Raw genomic sequence first — 16,740 nt, 5'->3', positions numbered from 1 at the left:
TACGAAACAGATCATAAATTTGTCACAAGGTTTTAAATTATTACTTGCAGCTACTCGCCTATGGCAAATAGTAACGTCCAGTAATGGCTTTGAATAAAAAGCGAGGATAAGCGAGTACACATTTCCCAAAATGTAATGAAACCAGTGGAGTAGGAAAACGTCTGTGGGTGGCGAGGTGGGGGGGGGGGGGAGAGGGGTGAGTGGGCAGCTATTGTGTGCCAGTTAAAAGGCTCCATTAGATGATGTTAGAGGGAATATTCATACAGACCTTCCGGAGAAAAAGAATATGCAGTTTCTTGAGCACGCAGAAATGAGCGGGCATTATAAGTGGAGCCGCCGACACAAAGCTCAGAGAATTATCCTCCAGCTTTTCCCTTGACCCTGGAAAACCCATGCCAGATCGGGGAGGAACGGCAGGTCTGCACTGCAGATACCATCTAAAAAAAAAAAAAAACCCAAAACTTGTCAGTTCTTTTTTTCTTCTTTTCTGCCAGCTTGAAAAAGCCTGCACAACTCTATTATAAGAAGTTGAGGTGGTCCATTTATTTGCCGACTCTCTTAGATAGGATCATTTCTCAAACTGGGAGCTCAACCACTCAGATGAAATCCACTAGAAGCTATAATCTAGAAAGATACTAGACTACAACCTTATTCAGGTTTTCTTTTTTTTTTTTTACCTAACAATATTTTAGCTTTGGAAATTGATTTTCCTTTCAGTAGAGTCCAATCTTGCAATAGTACTTGGTAGCACCTCTCAAAGGATGAGCTATTCCTCAGAAACCAGAGCATGGAAGCTGAGTCATGGATGGCAGGGTTTTGAATTGCAGAAGAACTGCAGCACCACCTGCAAAAATAAGGTAAAAGATGAATGCAAAAAAATGAATACATATGCCAGTTAAGTTATATGCCTACATGTTGCTAGCAGAACATTCTTATATGAGTGACCTTTCCTTGCCTGTACCATCTCTTTCCTGTCATTCAGTACATAAATGCTAATCTTGGATACTGTGCATTGCAAACGCACATCTTCTGAATTGCCTTATGAAAACAGAAATTAACTGAATTAAGAAGTCTTTTTTTTTAATTATATAGATAAATGCCATTTTAGATTTTCAAAGACAAAGAAACTGCTTCATACTTACTGCCACAAGTCTATGAGAAAAGCTCCAATGTGTAGACTTAGAAGTAACATTAGAAAGTATTTCTTAATGGAGAGGGTAGCAAAGGAGTAACAAAATTCAGGAAGGCCTGGGATAAACACAGAGGGTCATGAGGGGCGAATGGCAAGTCGGAGATTTACTGTGGGCTAAGGAATGGAACCAGCCCAGGAATAAAACAAGCAGACCGGCTGGGCCTTATCTGCCTTCTATACTCGGTATTATAGTACCCTTAGATATTGTATCTGACAGCTCCACACAGATTTTCCAGTGAAAATTAAATATATATTTAATAAATAGACACACACAAATGCTACTTGTATCTGCATATTTACAAGGCAAGTGCTTCTGAATGTAAACGCAATATGCGCTATAACAATGTTAGAGCATTGAGCTTATGCCTGACCATACAGATCTCCTTTTCCCCAACATCAACATTCTGCAGTCATCTTACCCTCCCCCTGTCATTGCCAGCTATTACATAGAAACATAGAAACATAGAAATGACGGCAGAAGAAGACCAAATGGCCCATCTAGTCTGCCCAGCAAGCTTCACACATATTTTCTCTCATACTTATCTGTTTCTCTTAGCTCTTGGTTCTATTTCCCTTCCATCCCCACCTTTAATGTAGAGAGCAGTGATGGAGCTGCATCCAAGTGAAATATCTAGCTTGATTAGTTTGGGGTAGTAGCCGCCGCAATAAGCAAGCTGCACCCATACTTATTTGTTTTACCCAGACTATGTTATTAGCCCTTATTGGTTGTTTTTCTTCTCCCCTGCCATTGAAGCAGGGAGCTATGCTGGATATGCGTGACGTATCAGTCTTCTCCCATGCCGTTGAAGCAGAGAGCCATGCTGGATGTGCATCAGAAGTGAAGTATCAGGCCCATTTGGTTTGGGGTAGTAACCGCCGTAACAAGCCAGCTACTCCCCGCTTTGTGAGTGCGAACCCTCTTTTCTTCTCCCCTGCCGTTGAATCAAACCTGAAATGGAAGCAGCTGGAAGGCCTCGCTCTCCTTCAAACGCAGAATCAATGAAAGAATTATGAAAGGCTCCCCCCCTAGATTCTTCACCACAAGACAACTTCCAGGGGATAAGTGTGACTTACTCCATATCTCAGCAGCCGAGGATGGGTCAGCGCCATCCCCAACCAAAGCAACGCCTTCCATATTTCTTGTGTTTCATGCTCATCAGAGTTATGTTGCAAGAATCTCATGTGACGTACCTAGCAAACTAAATCCCCCTACCCTCTGCTGATAACGTATTCTGAATCAAACTGACCCTAAAAGGTCATCACATTCAGGTGCCCTTCCCTGTACCAAATTGATTGGAATTGCGGGATGCTCGCTTTCAGGTCATCTAGCCTGGCATGACACTACGCAGAATCACAATTTTTTGATGCAATACCGCGAAATACCACAAGGCAAAATCCTCATCGCTTCAGATCCACTGAAGGCACAGGTTCAGCTTCATTTTCAGAGCAACCTTCTATGAGCAAATTTCTTTATTTTTATTTAAACTGCCTTTTAATATGCAAATTAGCCGTGGAACTGAGGTTCACTGTTCCCTCCAGCAAAATGAACTTCAGCTCGACAAAATCCAATATAGCTTCTCGTAATGCTTCTCAAGATGTCGTAGCGGGTCTGATATTTGCATACATCTTTGCACCGGATTGAATTTCTGCCCCTGCACAGAAGGGGCTGTTTTGAGCATTTATTATCCTGAAGTGAACTAGATCTAAGAAACTGTGAAAAATGTATCCTCACATCATGGAAAAAAAAATCAATGTTTTTTGAGACAGTTTTGTAATTTACAGCACCTTGAAAAGTAAAAGCTATAAATGCTACACAAAAGGTATTTATAGTGTTTTATAGCCCTTCCCCCCCTCCCCAAAAAAAAGGGGTCAAACTAGCACAAGTGAGCAGTAGCACCAAACATGAAAGTTTCAACCCTGATTGAGATGGCTTTTAGATTTAGCACAATTCGCACCTTGACACATTGGCGCCACTGCTCACAAACGTCAAGCTTCAAGCTTGTGCTAAATTCAACCCCTTCGCATGCCTATACCATGCATTTAATATATGCGCACACATATTTTGCAACAGATGTGAAACATAAAACTGAAGCTTTATAACTTAGTATACAAAATGCATGCCTAGAAAGATTTTAAGGGATATATAGAAGAAACGGAAAAAGGAATCTGTACATTTTATCATGGATAAAAGTCTCTCTTCATCCGATTAGAGCCGTTCTAGCTTCCATAGTGTGGAATCTTCTAGGAGTGTGCATCTGTTTTGAAATGCACTGATTTGTAATGAAGTGTCATAAAAGGTGGAATATAAATTTAAAACAATCAAAACAAAACCTTGTAAAGACAAATTTTAGTTTCAAAATGAAACAATATGGAAAACCCAATGAAATCTATTAGGGATTTTCCCTTCCATCTTGGCATGCAGCCCCCCCCTGCCCACTCGCCGCTGCCAAAGCCCCATCCTCACCCCTCCAGTGCAGCTGCAAAACCCCCCCACACCACTCGTACCTCCCTCATCCGCCAATCCTCCCCTCTACCCACCCGTGGAGTCGTGGAAGACGAAACGGTGCAGGAGCGATCACCAGTGGCTCCTTCCCCGCTGGCTCCCATTTTCTAATTGGCATCAGCAGGGCCCCGAGGCTGCTGCTATTTTCTCATACAGCTGAGTGTACAGAGCACATGGGCCATACAACAGAGTTTCGCAACCTGCCAACACTCCTTATTAGACTTATTAGACTGTGCGCCACAGTCCTCTCGGGATTAAATGTAAATACAGGGAAAAGGGAACTATTCAGAAAAATGGTTCAGTTAGCACAAGTGGAAGTGTTGTGAGCACTGCATCCGATCATCATGGCTTCAACCTTAGCTACTGTGCCGCTCGCCGTTCACAGACATTCATAATTCAGTCGCTAAGCGTGGTAGGCATTGCTAGGTTTAGTGCTTACAGCCAAGGCTCCAGCTGGATCAGGAAAGGAAGCCCAAGATCTTAAAGGGTACTCTGGGGGATTGTAATGTCAATAGTTACAAGAATGTAGGGGAGCAGGTGAGAGAGAGAGCTGGGGGGGAGCACAAATTTACAGAAGCAAGTGAAAGAGGTAAAACATGCAAAAAAAAAAAAAAAAAGATAAGCTCTTACGGTTCCTGCTGTGATCCCTACAGGATGCACAGCTGGAATGATTTGCTGCATCATTACAACAGGCTAAATATTTTCATTCTGTTTATGTTTCATTTCTTTTTTTTTTTTTTTAGTCCGGTTTCTTTTTTTATTTTTCTTCATTTCCTTTCAGTGCAACCAAAATGAAATAAAGAAATTCCTGCCACCCTCCACCCCAGTGGCTTCCCCTCCCATAGGTTTGCCGTCCTCCCCCTCTAATCTCACTTACCACCACCTTCTCCAAGCCCCACCACCCCTTCTGACCCTCCCCCTGACTTTACCAAAGGAGAGGAAGGCGCTATCCCCAATCACTCCTGCCCCACCCGTGCAAAACGGTGCTGGCTGATCCAACGCTGGCGTCATTAGGAAATATGGCACCGATGGGGCGGAGTGACTAGGAATTTCTCCTCCTCCCCTCCCCCCTCCATTTCAATCAAGTAAGTGAGGGGAGGGAAGGAATGGAAGGCAACCCCCATGGGGCTTTTGTAAATGTTAAAGGGTGATATTCCTTTGTTTCATTTTAGTTATATTAAAATTAAACGAAGAAAACACAGGAAATTTTAAGTTATTACATAGAAATGACAGCAGAAGAAGACCAAATGGCCCATCCAGTCTGCCCAGCAAGCTTTCACAATTATTTTTCTCATACTTATCTGTTACTCTGACTGCTGAGGTCAGGGCCCTTTATTGGTAACTTTTTGGTTCTAATTCCCTTCCACCCCCACCATTGATGTAGAGAGCAGTGCTGGAGCTGCATCAAAGTGAAGTATCAAGCCTAATTGATTAGGGATAGTAACCGGCAATAAGCAAGCTACTCCCACGCTTATTTGTTTACCCAGCCTGTGCAATTTAGTCCTTGTTGGTTGTTGTCTGAATATAAATCCTCTTTTCTTCATTCCCCCTGCCATTGAAGCAGTAAGCTGTGCTGTATATGTATTCAAAGTGAAGTATCAGGCTTATTTGGTTTGGGGTAGTAACTGCCGCAACAAGCAAGCTACTCCCATGCTTATTCGTGAATGCAAATCCTTTTTCCCACATTTCCTCTTGCCGTTGAAGCATAGAGCAATGTTGGCATCGTATTAAGCGTGTATATGTTTATTGAATAAGGGTATTAATCACCAGGTAGTAGCCGTCATTCCTGCAAGCCACCCCCATGCCTCTTCTCTTCATTCACATCCTCTAGACTTTATGGATCCACAGTGTTTATCCCACGCCCCTTTGAAATCCTTCAGTTTTGGTCTTCACCACTTCCTCCGGAAGGGCGTTCCATGTAGAAATATCATAGGCTAGCTCAGTGGCTCAGATGGCAATTGCTGTGTGCAGCCATGTGGAAGGTCCTTGGTTCCATCCCCAAATCAGGCCTTCCGCTCCCCAGGTCTGCTGGTGCTGGGGATGCTGCAGGGGCAGCATTCACGACCCCCTGAGGGGAGAGCATTGTGGTTGATACCTGCTGGCTGGATTCAGAAGCCCATGACTGCGAGGTTCTGGAAGGAGCTGCCCCTCCCCCCAAGCCCAGTGCCGTCATTCCAATGACCATCTGGTCACACTAGGATGCCTAGAGGGGGGATACCAAAAGGGTAAAAATACATGGGTAGCACTGAACTATTGTGAAGATGTCATATGAAACAAATGTACATCCCTACTACAGGACTGGTGTTAGACACGGGGGGGGGGGGGGGGCCTGGAGCAGAACCTGAGTAGAGGGCCCAGTGAGTGCCAGACGCTCTGAAGCTCTGCCTCAGTGGCATCAACTCAGCCTTGCCAAGGGGACCCTTTGAGGTGCCAGGGTCCCAGGCAATTGCCAATCCCTAAAACTGGCCCTGGATGGATGCCTATCCCCTCTGCCTATATGCTTTGAAAACTTGGCTAATTTACTTTGGAACGTCAGGTTGTCACAATTTTAGTTAAATATAGGAGCTATGAAAAAACGTGCTGTGTATTGAACTGCATGATCGGCCCTTCTGCTTTCCTATCTTGCTAATTTATGTTCTTTGAGGGCAATCAGTGGCTTAAGGAACCAGTCCACACTCAGTCAGATTAATTAATTAGCTGTTTTGTAGGCAGGTCCCAGGCCAAATTGATATTCATTGTACTTGCCATACGTTTTTACTTGTTTTTGCTGAGCTGAGAGGAATCAAAGCTCCTTATCATGGGAGAGTCCTTCAGATCACATGTTTGAGTTATGCAACCTAAAACTAAAAATACATGGATTGCTATTTCAGTTTCACTGCAATTTGGGTAGATGGTTTTATTTTAAATTTGCTTGAACAGGACTCCCATTTCAGGAAAATTTATCTTCCATTCTGTCATCTCACAAAGCCAGAAGGAAAACTGAAAGAAAACTCAGTTTAACATACAAGACTAATTGGGAGCAGTAATAATGCTGTATATAAATGCTAACCAGTCAATTAACTATTCTTGCATATCTATATAATTCAATTCTAATATTTTAAGCCAGGGATTTCCAAACTCCGGCCCATATGCCACATCTGGCCTGCAGCCGAATTTTATATGTTCTTTGGCAAGCAGAAGAAAAAATGGGTTATATTCATCTCAGTGGCGTAGCGAGGGGGGGGCCAAGGCCTGTGGGTGCCAGGCTCTAGGGGGTGCCAAGGGGCAAGGATCCCATCCTGCTCAGGCAAGAAAAGGGCCCGTGGCCACCGGGAGAGCCCATTCCGCCTGGCGGCAGAAGAACAGGAGGCTCACTGCTACCTAGAGTGCCACTGGTCTGGGGACAGTGACAGCATAGTTTCTCCTTCCCACCTGCGCAGCCTGGAAGAGGAAGTGGTAGGTCTGTGCAGGCAGGAAGAAAAGGCTATTCAGATGTTGCCAGAAGAAGAACAGCGCATCCTCCATGCACCACTCCCCCCCCCCCCACAGATGCAGGAAACAGTGTGGTATCAGCCCCCCCCCCCCCGTGTCCTCAAGAAGAGGAAGCTGCCTGCTGGACTTCTGCTTCTGATGGGCAGGGAGAGGAAAAACTGAGCATATCTGCCTGTGTGTATGAGAGAGCATGCTTATGTGTGAGAGAGCATGTCTGTGTGTGTATGTGTGAGTATGTGTGTATATGTGTGTGAGAGCATGTGTGTGTTTGTGTGTGAGCATGGCTTTGTGTCTGTGTGTATGAGAGCATTTCTGTCTGTGTGAGTATATCTATGTGCATGTGTGTGTGTGAGAGCATGTCTGTGTGTGAGAGAGTATGTCTGTGCATGTATATGCATATGAGAGCATATCTGTCTCTGATTGTGTGAGAGCATGTCTGTTTCTATATGTGGGAGAAAGCATGTCTGTGTATGCGAGTGAGATTTTATCTGTGGGTGTTTATGAGAGAATGTCTGTGTGTGTGTATGAGAGCAGGTTCTGTGATTCAGTATGTGTGTATATATGAGAAAAAGGAGAAAGACTGTGAGCAATAATCCCTTTCCTCTCTCCTGCTAATCCACTACAATCTCAGGGCATCTAGAAATTTAAGATGACAGATATGGACAATAGGGGTTTTGTCTGTTTTTAAGTTTTAAGTATTGAGTGGTGTATGTGTCTACTGTTTTGAAATATTTTATTATATGAGTTTTATATTATTGGATGTTGTTCTTTGTGTCAGCTGTTTTGAAATATTCTTTTTATTAGTATGGCTTTTCTTATATAGATTTTATATTTCCTGATTTTATTGCTTGATGTTTTATGTAAAATTATGTTTCTGTTTTTCCACTGTTGCACTGTATACATAGTCTGGCCTGTTATGATTTGCAGTTCAGTTTTTGTCTGCATGTTTGTCTAACTACTTTATGGTCATTTTATTTTGTATTTGGTGAAGGTCTGTCTGTGTTCTATTTGTGTGATTGAGGTTAAGTATTCTGCCAATGTGTCTTTTCTATGTAAGGATCTATAGAAGCTTGGTTTGTTCTGTTTTCCTAATAAGAGGTATATTGGTGTTCTAGAGCCTGGTGTAATGTTTGTAGAATCACCTTTTCATAGGGTTGTTAACTGTTTGAGTGCTGGCAGTTAGTGCTGTTTTGGAATGGGAGGTTTGTTATATTATAATTTGTTATATTATATATAATATTATATATATATATATATATATATATATATATATATATAATTATATTATATTATATATATATTATATTATATATAATTATATTATATTTATTTATTTATTGGAGATTTTTTATATACCGCGGTACGTAAAGGTCTACATCACCTCGGTTTACAGAAAACAATAACATAGCACAATGCTTTACAAGTAACAAGTTATACAGTAAGTATATAATATATAATATAATTATATATTAAATTATATATATTATAATATTATATTATATTATCACTGCACATTGTAAATAAGTTACCTCTGTAAATTTCTTACACTGCTATCCTTATCTCCTTCCTCCCCCAGTTCTACAACCTTGTTTTATTGTAACTTTTGCTTCCTTTGCACTTGTTAAAAGAACAGTTTTTGCACCCCCTGTTATATGTAAACCGGCATGATATGATCTTATCATGAATGCCGGTATAGAAAAACCTTAAATAAATAAATAAAATAAATAATATAGTTTGCTAATGCCTTTCTGAGGACTATGTCCACAGCCAACATGCTGCAATAGTCTTAATACCATATATGTTACAATAGTCTTTTGGGCTTTTATCAAGGTTTTTCTGGTTGACAGCATAGCTGTGTATGTAAATATAATATACATGCTATTGGGATATTATTACTTCAAAACACTATATTTTGAGTGTGTTTTTTCATGTAAAATCTGTTATTATAAATGCATAATTTGAAATTGTGAATGGAGAGAGCCATGGTAGGGGGAAGGCTGGGCACAAAGCTGTAAGATTCACTTAGGGTGCCAAATACCCTTTCAGTGACCCTGATTAATAAAAGAATACAAATTAAATGTTAAAAAAAATTCCAGAATGAGGAGGGGCCAGCCCAGTAATTGTTAGCACAGGGCTGCAGAAAAGTTAGCACTGACCCTGCATGCACACTACCAGGGTTCCCATCCCTCCCCAGTGAAAAGGCCCTGCCCAGCGGTGCCACGTGGTGATGCGCTGGCAGATGATGGGGGAAAGAGAATGGGGGGGGGTCCCGTAGGGGATACCACACATACATTGTCCTCTGGATACAGGAGACCCTTGCTACGCCTCTGATCAGTCTCTCAGCAGCAGAGGAGTGCATTGGCCTCTGGCACCAGCTCTGATACTGGCACCTTCAGCGTGGCGCAACAATCACGGCGTGGCACTTCCTCTTGCTGCTGATCTCGTGATGCACGAGGGGAACTGTGACCCTGCAGTCATTGCACGCGCGCAAGGCGCCGGCACGATAGTCTGTATCAGAGCAGACAAAGTGCTGACAGGGTTCCCGACCCGCACTGGCAGAGGAGGACACAGGCAGTGACACCGCAAATGCTGAAGTGCTGGCAGGGATTCCCGTTGCCTGAGGAAGAAAGGAGGGGGTAGGGGAGAAGAGCGGAGGAGGGAAGGGTGAGTGGAAGAGAAGACAGTGTGAGTGAGGGGGGAAAAGGGAGGGAGGGAGGGATGAGAGGGATGAGAGGGAAAAGGAGGGAGGGAGGAAGTAAGAGGAGAGTCAGGGAGGAGCAAGAGAAAAAAGAAGGAAAAAGGGGGAGAGAGGGTGGAGGAAAGGGATGGGGGCAATTAGAGAGACAGCAAATGTATAGGGGGTATGAGTGGCAATGCACCACAACACTGCCATTCACCTAACCCCCCCCCCCCAATACCTTCAGGGGGCAGATGCTGAGAAAGAGGAATTGCAGATTCCAGGTTTTCTGGTGTTGGGGGAGAGGAGGAGTTGGTGGCAGGGCTGTCTGCGAGACATATTCTTACTGCCACACTACGCCATACCTCTCTGGGACTCCTGCTCCTCACCTTTCCCCTTTCCAGCATTTCAGATCACCAAACTCCAAAGGAGAGTACTCTCCGGTCACCCCCAAATTCATCGCAACCAGGGAGGCACCCCCTTCCCTCCCCCCAGCCCTCCCAGTGATTGCAGCCTTTGGCTTAAAAAGTTTGGGGCTCCTTGCCTTAAGCAAAACCTATCAATACACTATGTGAAATAGACTAAGGATATACCAAACAAAAACAGGAGCTAATTAGATGAGAATAATTAGATAAATGAAGATTACATTCATCATCCTCCCACACTTATTCATTCTCCTCCACAATTAGCCTGTATGTGAATGATGAAGACTCATTAACAATGTTCTAAATGCCAAAATGAAATGTATTTGTACAAAAAAAAGAGTTAATGATTTGGAAACACCCAATTAGGGTTGAATTTTCAAATCCATTTATGTGCATAAGCCCGTGTTTTATGTGTGTAAATGGCTGTTACAAAACAGCCCTATTCTCGGGCACGAAAAAGGATGCTTGTAACCCAGTTACGTGTATATTCTTCTGTGAACTGAAGAGGAATGTTCCAGCAGGGGCAGAGTTAGAACTTTCAAGCATAATGATTTATCTGGATAAAATATCTCCACCTAAATGGCCCTGATTTCCAAAATTTGGCATTTATGGCATTTCTGAGTTATCACAATAAGTGTCTTTGAATATCTATCTCTCAGCTATTAAATTCAGTCTCTTTTTCTCCAATGGTAAATGATTTATTTGGAGGAAAAAAATTGTATACTACAACCAAAATGAACTGGAGAATTTTGATCTTCTGGAAAATAAGGTTTGACTTTTGTGTGAAGATCAGTCATGCCTGACGCTATTCCTATTTTTCTAATTAATCCCATTCTTCTAATTAAGAGGTGTTTGAAATCATGAGAGATCTAGAAAGGTAAATGTGAATCGGTTATTTACTCTTATGGATAATAGAAGGACTAGGGGGCATTCCATGAAGTTCGCATGTAGCACATTTAAAACCAATCAGAGAAAGTTCATTTTCACTCAATGCACAATTAAACTATGGAATTCTGGGTTTAAAAAAGGTTTGGATAAATTGTTGTTTCCTCCCAAGAAGCCTGCAGACACACAGGCCAGCACTTTCAAGCAGGCTGCCCCAACCCGGGATGCCCAATTGCCCAAAAGGGCAAACCACCCCCAGCTCTGGCTCCAACCCATCCTCCCTGTTTACCTGCCTGAAGCCCCTACCCCTCATTATTATTCTGATGGATTTTAGGAGAGAAATTGGGGAAGAGGGAAGCCAGACACAGCACCATGCTAATGTATGATAGTCATTCGCTCAGTGTGTTCAGAAGTTTGCACAAAGAGATACAGTTCTCTGGCTTTATCTCCCATCTTCAGACCACTCCCTGGTAAATCAACTAGTTGATACTCACTTAGAGGTAAATGTTAAGACCCGTTTATCGATACACGCAGAAGGACGTTGTTATTTTATACACGCGCACGTTATAAAATCGGCTGTACGTGCATATATGTCCGCACGATTTTATACCGATGCACGTAAGTAGGGAGAATTTCAGTAGCTACATGCACCGACGCAATAGCCCTTTTCCCCATTTTGCCCCCTCGCTAACTTGCATCCCTTTTACCCTGTTAACCCGACCCTTAAAACCCCGCTGACTAGCCTATTGTGCTTTCTTATATGACTTACACGCCGTCCATAGCAGAAAGTAAGGTGACACGATAGGGGACCCCGGCACGTGCTTAGGGGCAGATTTTAAAAGGGTTATGCATGTAACCCTTTAAAACCCTTCCTGCGCGCGCCGAGCCTATTTTGCATAGGCTCGGCGACGCACGCAAGCCCCAGGACGCGCGATTGTCTAGCGTGGGTGGGGAGGGGCAGGGGCATGGCCAGAGGCTTCGCCACTGCCACTGGGCCCGGAGATCGCATGCCGGCACTCGGCCGGCATGCGCAACCTATGCCTGCCAGGAGGCAGGCGTAAATAATCTAACAAAGGTAGGGGGGGATTTAGATAGGGCTGGGGGGGGGGCGGGTTAGATAGGGGAAGGGAGGGGAAGGTGGGGAGGACGGGAGGGAATGGGGAAAGCCATTGGGGCTCCCCTAGGGCTCGGCGCGCGCAAGGTGCACAAGTGTGCACCCCCTTGTGCGCGCTGACCCCGGATTTTATAACATGTGCGTGGCTGCGCGCACATGTTACAAAATCGGGCATAGATTTGTGCGCGCCGGGTTGCGCGCACAAATCTACGCCCATGCATGCATTACAAAATCTGGCCCTTAGTGCATAACTACTTATGCTCTGACTTCATTTTATAGACCCTGCCCTCCCATGACCCACCCATGTTCTGCCCATGCGCCACCCAGACCCTGCCCACTCCCTGCCCCTTTTTTGCTTTTTATGATTTGTGCATGTAGTGGGAGATATGTGCGTATTTGCGCGGGTTTCAAAATCTGCACGGCATGTGCCATGCCATGCCCCGCACTTATCTCTCAGCTTCGACGCGCATAGATCTACCAGTTAGGGGCCAATGTACTAAACTGTGTTAACACTTGCCCTTAATGCATGCTAATGCATGTATTAATGCTGATGTGAATGAGATGCAAATGGGGTGCATATTAACATAGATGATAACGTACATACATTAAAGTATGTGCATAAATACAGACATTAGCAAAATCCCAAAGGTGTAGTTAAGGGGGCGTTTTTTGCGTTAATGGGTCTGCTCTACATTTTGTGCATTTTAACATGTTATTTTTCACTGTACTAATAAGTAATAAACTATTCAGCATACTTTTGCTTCTCATTTCCTCATTAGCATAAATGGTGTTAATACTAATACAGACTAGTAAAAAGTGTTAACAGCACTAATGCATATTGACCAGTTACCTAACGTAAACATTTCATGCGCATCTTCGTTCTTAATGCCTGCATTATTTAACAAGAGCATTTAACAGGCATTAACGCTGCACTACCATTAACGCAAATTAGTACATTGGTCCCTTAATCACAGTTCAACATATCGCCTTATTTCAGCAGTCTGTTTTGTCAGGCAAGGAGTTAATCAGTGCACTCCTGACTTGCACATCCACAAACTTTTCTTTTGCTTGCAAAGGAGAGATGCCTCTGAAAGAAAACATAGAATTTCACGGTTGCAGGTCTTTCATCAGTCTGCAGATTTTGTGGGAAATCATCTAGGACATTATTACCCAGCAATGCTTGTTACTTACTGCTCCAGGGTTCACTGTTGATGATCGAACGAGGAATGCTAAGTTCTGACAGACACACGCAGGTCATCTGCTTTCAGCTGGCTGCTTTGCTTTTGTGAGGCTGTATGATTGCTGTTTGCCAGGTCTTTAACGAGCTTTCATTTTACATTCAGAACACAAGCAGGTCTGCTTTGCAGAGTCCTTCTCCAAACCAAAAAAAAAAACAAAACAACAAAACAATATAAGCTACATAGAAATTCTTTCAGACCATAGCAACAATTCTTTTATGGTAACCTTGGAATTCAGCTTTTGTGCATAAAGCATCCCCACGCATTGTCAATTCATCTGAAGCAATGCTAGCTAGGAAACCTTTTTCAGACAACAAGCACACAATTCGAATCTAACTTTTAAAAAAAATGTCTAATGCTTTTTCTAGTGTACGTATTCTATATACACAAAGATCCTTTATATCCCAGCCCTTAAAACAATTAGAATTTGCCACCTTTGAATGTGGTTCCCATGTTTCTTTCTCATTTACACTAGATATATGTAAAGCTGCATTTTTTTTTTTTTTAAATCGCAGCATGTAGGCAGTTCTGTAGTCTTCTGCTTGGTAGTTGACTTGTATGCATAGCTCCCGCAGCAACAACATAAATGCAAACAACCTTCAGGGTGCAGAGACCCCTTTCAAATGCCAGGACCCCAACGCATGCGCTGGTAGCCAAACATTTTCCTTTAGTGTTTTTTTTAGCTCAGCAACTGAAAAGCAGACCTAGAGTTCTGTAATAAGAGATCACATACGTGCAATATATAATGATACATCAGAACAGAAATTTCAACACGGAAGCCAAAACAGTAATAATGGAGAGGTAATGTCTTCACCAAGCTTTGGTTCTGGCCCTGGCCGAGGGAGGAAGGAAGGGATCTCAATAATCCTGAAAGGCCTGCATCTTAACATCTATCAACCTAACCAAAGTATTATATCTGCTTTACTATTTTGTTGGCAATTTTTATTTTTAGTGGCTAACGGTGCACTTTCCAACTTTCTCAAACCCTAGCTAGATACAAAATATATATTTTTCGATGATTTTTTTTCCCCTCTGAAAATGGGGATATTTTTTAATGACATCTTATGACCTATACATTTCAATTCAATCAGCAGGCGTGAAACAGTCATGAGATTTTCATGCAGAAATAGTTTTGCACGACCGTGGAGATATCAAATTGCAAGTTAGAAGCTCTGGGATAAAACTGTCAGTAGGGTTTCCCTCGCTGGCAATCCAAGGGCCAACTTTTCAGCGTGCACAAATTCGAACGCAAGGTACCCGCATACTTTCTTTATGAACATTGACTTGTTATGTGGCAAAAAATATGCATATGTAATTGTAGCATGTAAAATGAAAGTGTAAAGTAGGCGTAGTTTCTGTGCACATATATATTTTTTGAAACCTTAATGTGTGCACGCCTTTTTCTCCCTTGACCAAGTTACACTACTGAGAAATAAATACCTCATATTTTTTTTGTTTTTTTTTACTGCTGCTATAAATAAGCATGATGTGAAACTAGGGACCTATTTTTAGCTCTGCCAAAAATCCACTTGGGCAGATTCAGTCTACCCACGTCAGCCCCATTTTTATCCACGTAGTTCCTGACTAGGCCTTTCAAAATGTACCCCCTTAAGCTGTACCTTGCTGGCACATCTCTAAGTAGGGTCTGAATATTGAACATTGTAAAAAAATTTTCTCCATTTTATTAGTGACTTTATAACTGATAATGTTATTCTGGTCCAAATATAAGCCAGCCTCAAATATAAGCCGACCCCACCAACATCAGAAATCTTCAAGCTGTGTGCCTCCAGCCTCTATGAGTTTAGGCCCAGCAGAGGATGACTTGAGGCTCCCATTTGGCCCAAAGATGTGTGGCTCGAAGGCTTCCTCCTCCCAGCACCTGCCCATCCAGACACACTGCTTGCCCCCTCGTCCACTGGGCTCACTTTGTCTCTTCCCAAGGCTTAGTCTTAAATATGAGACAGGCTTTTATAATCAGTTTACAAGAAATCTCATCTTGTATTTGGGCCAATAAGCTAAATATAAAACTAGTTAAAATGTAGCTGCATTATTGGGTCCTGGAGAAAATTAGAATCTTTGTAAATCTGATACTTTTGTCTTTACCGAGATTTGTTGATTGTTTACACATGAAAGCACTAAGTGATTTACAATATAAGTATACATAAAAAAACAAATAAATAAAATATGGAATTTCATAAAATTATAAATGAGACACAAAATAAAACACACATACATAAAACAACAATAAGCAATAACAGGACTTAGCCTAATTTAAAAATAAACCAGCTTAAAAAGATGAGTTTTTAGTAAAACTTTAAAAGTCTTCAATCTTCCAGATATAAAGCTTTTGGAAATGAATTCCACAAAGCAAGGGCTACAATAGAAAAGGCATGTTCACACATTCCATAAGACGAGCCTGTCATATTGATGGGACATCTAATAGACCTCTCTGGGCAGTCCTCAAGCCACGAATTGGTTGAAAGAGTCGCATCAGAGCATTGAACCAAGGAGTTGCCTCCAAGTTTAAGTAGCTAAAGAGATATTTTAGAACTTGAGATTAAGAGACCACAAAGGCCCCTTCTTCCAATGGTAACAATTGATGGTATATTACATGCGAAAATTGCAAATTTTATTTTATTTTATTTTAGATAGTGTGTTTTCCCAAATAGATACGTGTTCATATTCTGGAGACCACATCTTCAAAATGATATAAACTGAATAGTCAGTCCCGAAGGCAGCTACTAAAATGGTCAATGGTTTCATAATAAAGCATATGGAGAGGGACTTAAAGATCTAAATATGTATAGCCTGGAGGAAAGGAGAGATATGATAGAGACATACCTCCAAAGAATAAATGCACAGGAAAGAAAGCTCTATAACATGGGGTTATGGGGTAAAGGGAGAAGGGAGAAGAAACTGAAAGAAATATTTCTTTACAGAAAGGGTGATGGATGCATCGCACGGCCTCCCAGTGGAGGTGGTGGAGACAAGGACAGCATCTGAATTCAAGAAAGCATGGGATAAATACAGAGGATCTTTGAGAGAGAAGAAAAGACAAAAGAGTTCAGCGGGAGATGTGGATGGGCAGACTGGACGGGCCGTATGGTCTTCATCTGCCATCATGTTCTGAGTTTCTGTTTCTTTCGGTCTACAATTTGAAGTAAATTTCAAAGTGGGTGGGACAGATTTAAGGAACAAATGCACTGTTCAAAATCAGCTGATCCTGCACATGGCT

The 16,740-nt window shown here is 42.4% G+C and overlaps 1 long non-coding RNA gene across 1 annotated transcript; it reads right to left on the bottom strand.

Annotated features, from left to right (window-relative positions):
• Positions 1-334: 334 nt before the first annotated feature.
• On the bottom strand, positions 335-13,635 carry LOC115079738. The gene is made up of 3 exons (XR_003853360.1): positions 13,459-13,635; positions 678-844; positions 335-437 (listed from the first exon to the last, which is right to left on the bottom strand). It is a non-coding gene; the product is annotated as an uncharacterized LOC115079738 (long non-coding RNA).
• Positions 13,636-16,740: the final 3,105 nt, after the last annotated feature.

The sequence above is a fragment of the Rhinatrema bivittatum genome, chromosome 18 (assembly GCF_901001135.1).
Source record: "Rhinatrema bivittatum chromosome 18, aRhiBiv1.1, whole genome shotgun sequence".
In the NCBI taxonomy this organism is placed as follows: Eukaryota; Metazoa; Chordata; class Amphibia; order Gymnophiona; family Rhinatrematidae; genus Rhinatrema; species Rhinatrema bivittatum.
This window is presented reverse-complemented; position numbering and strand designations above follow the sequence as displayed.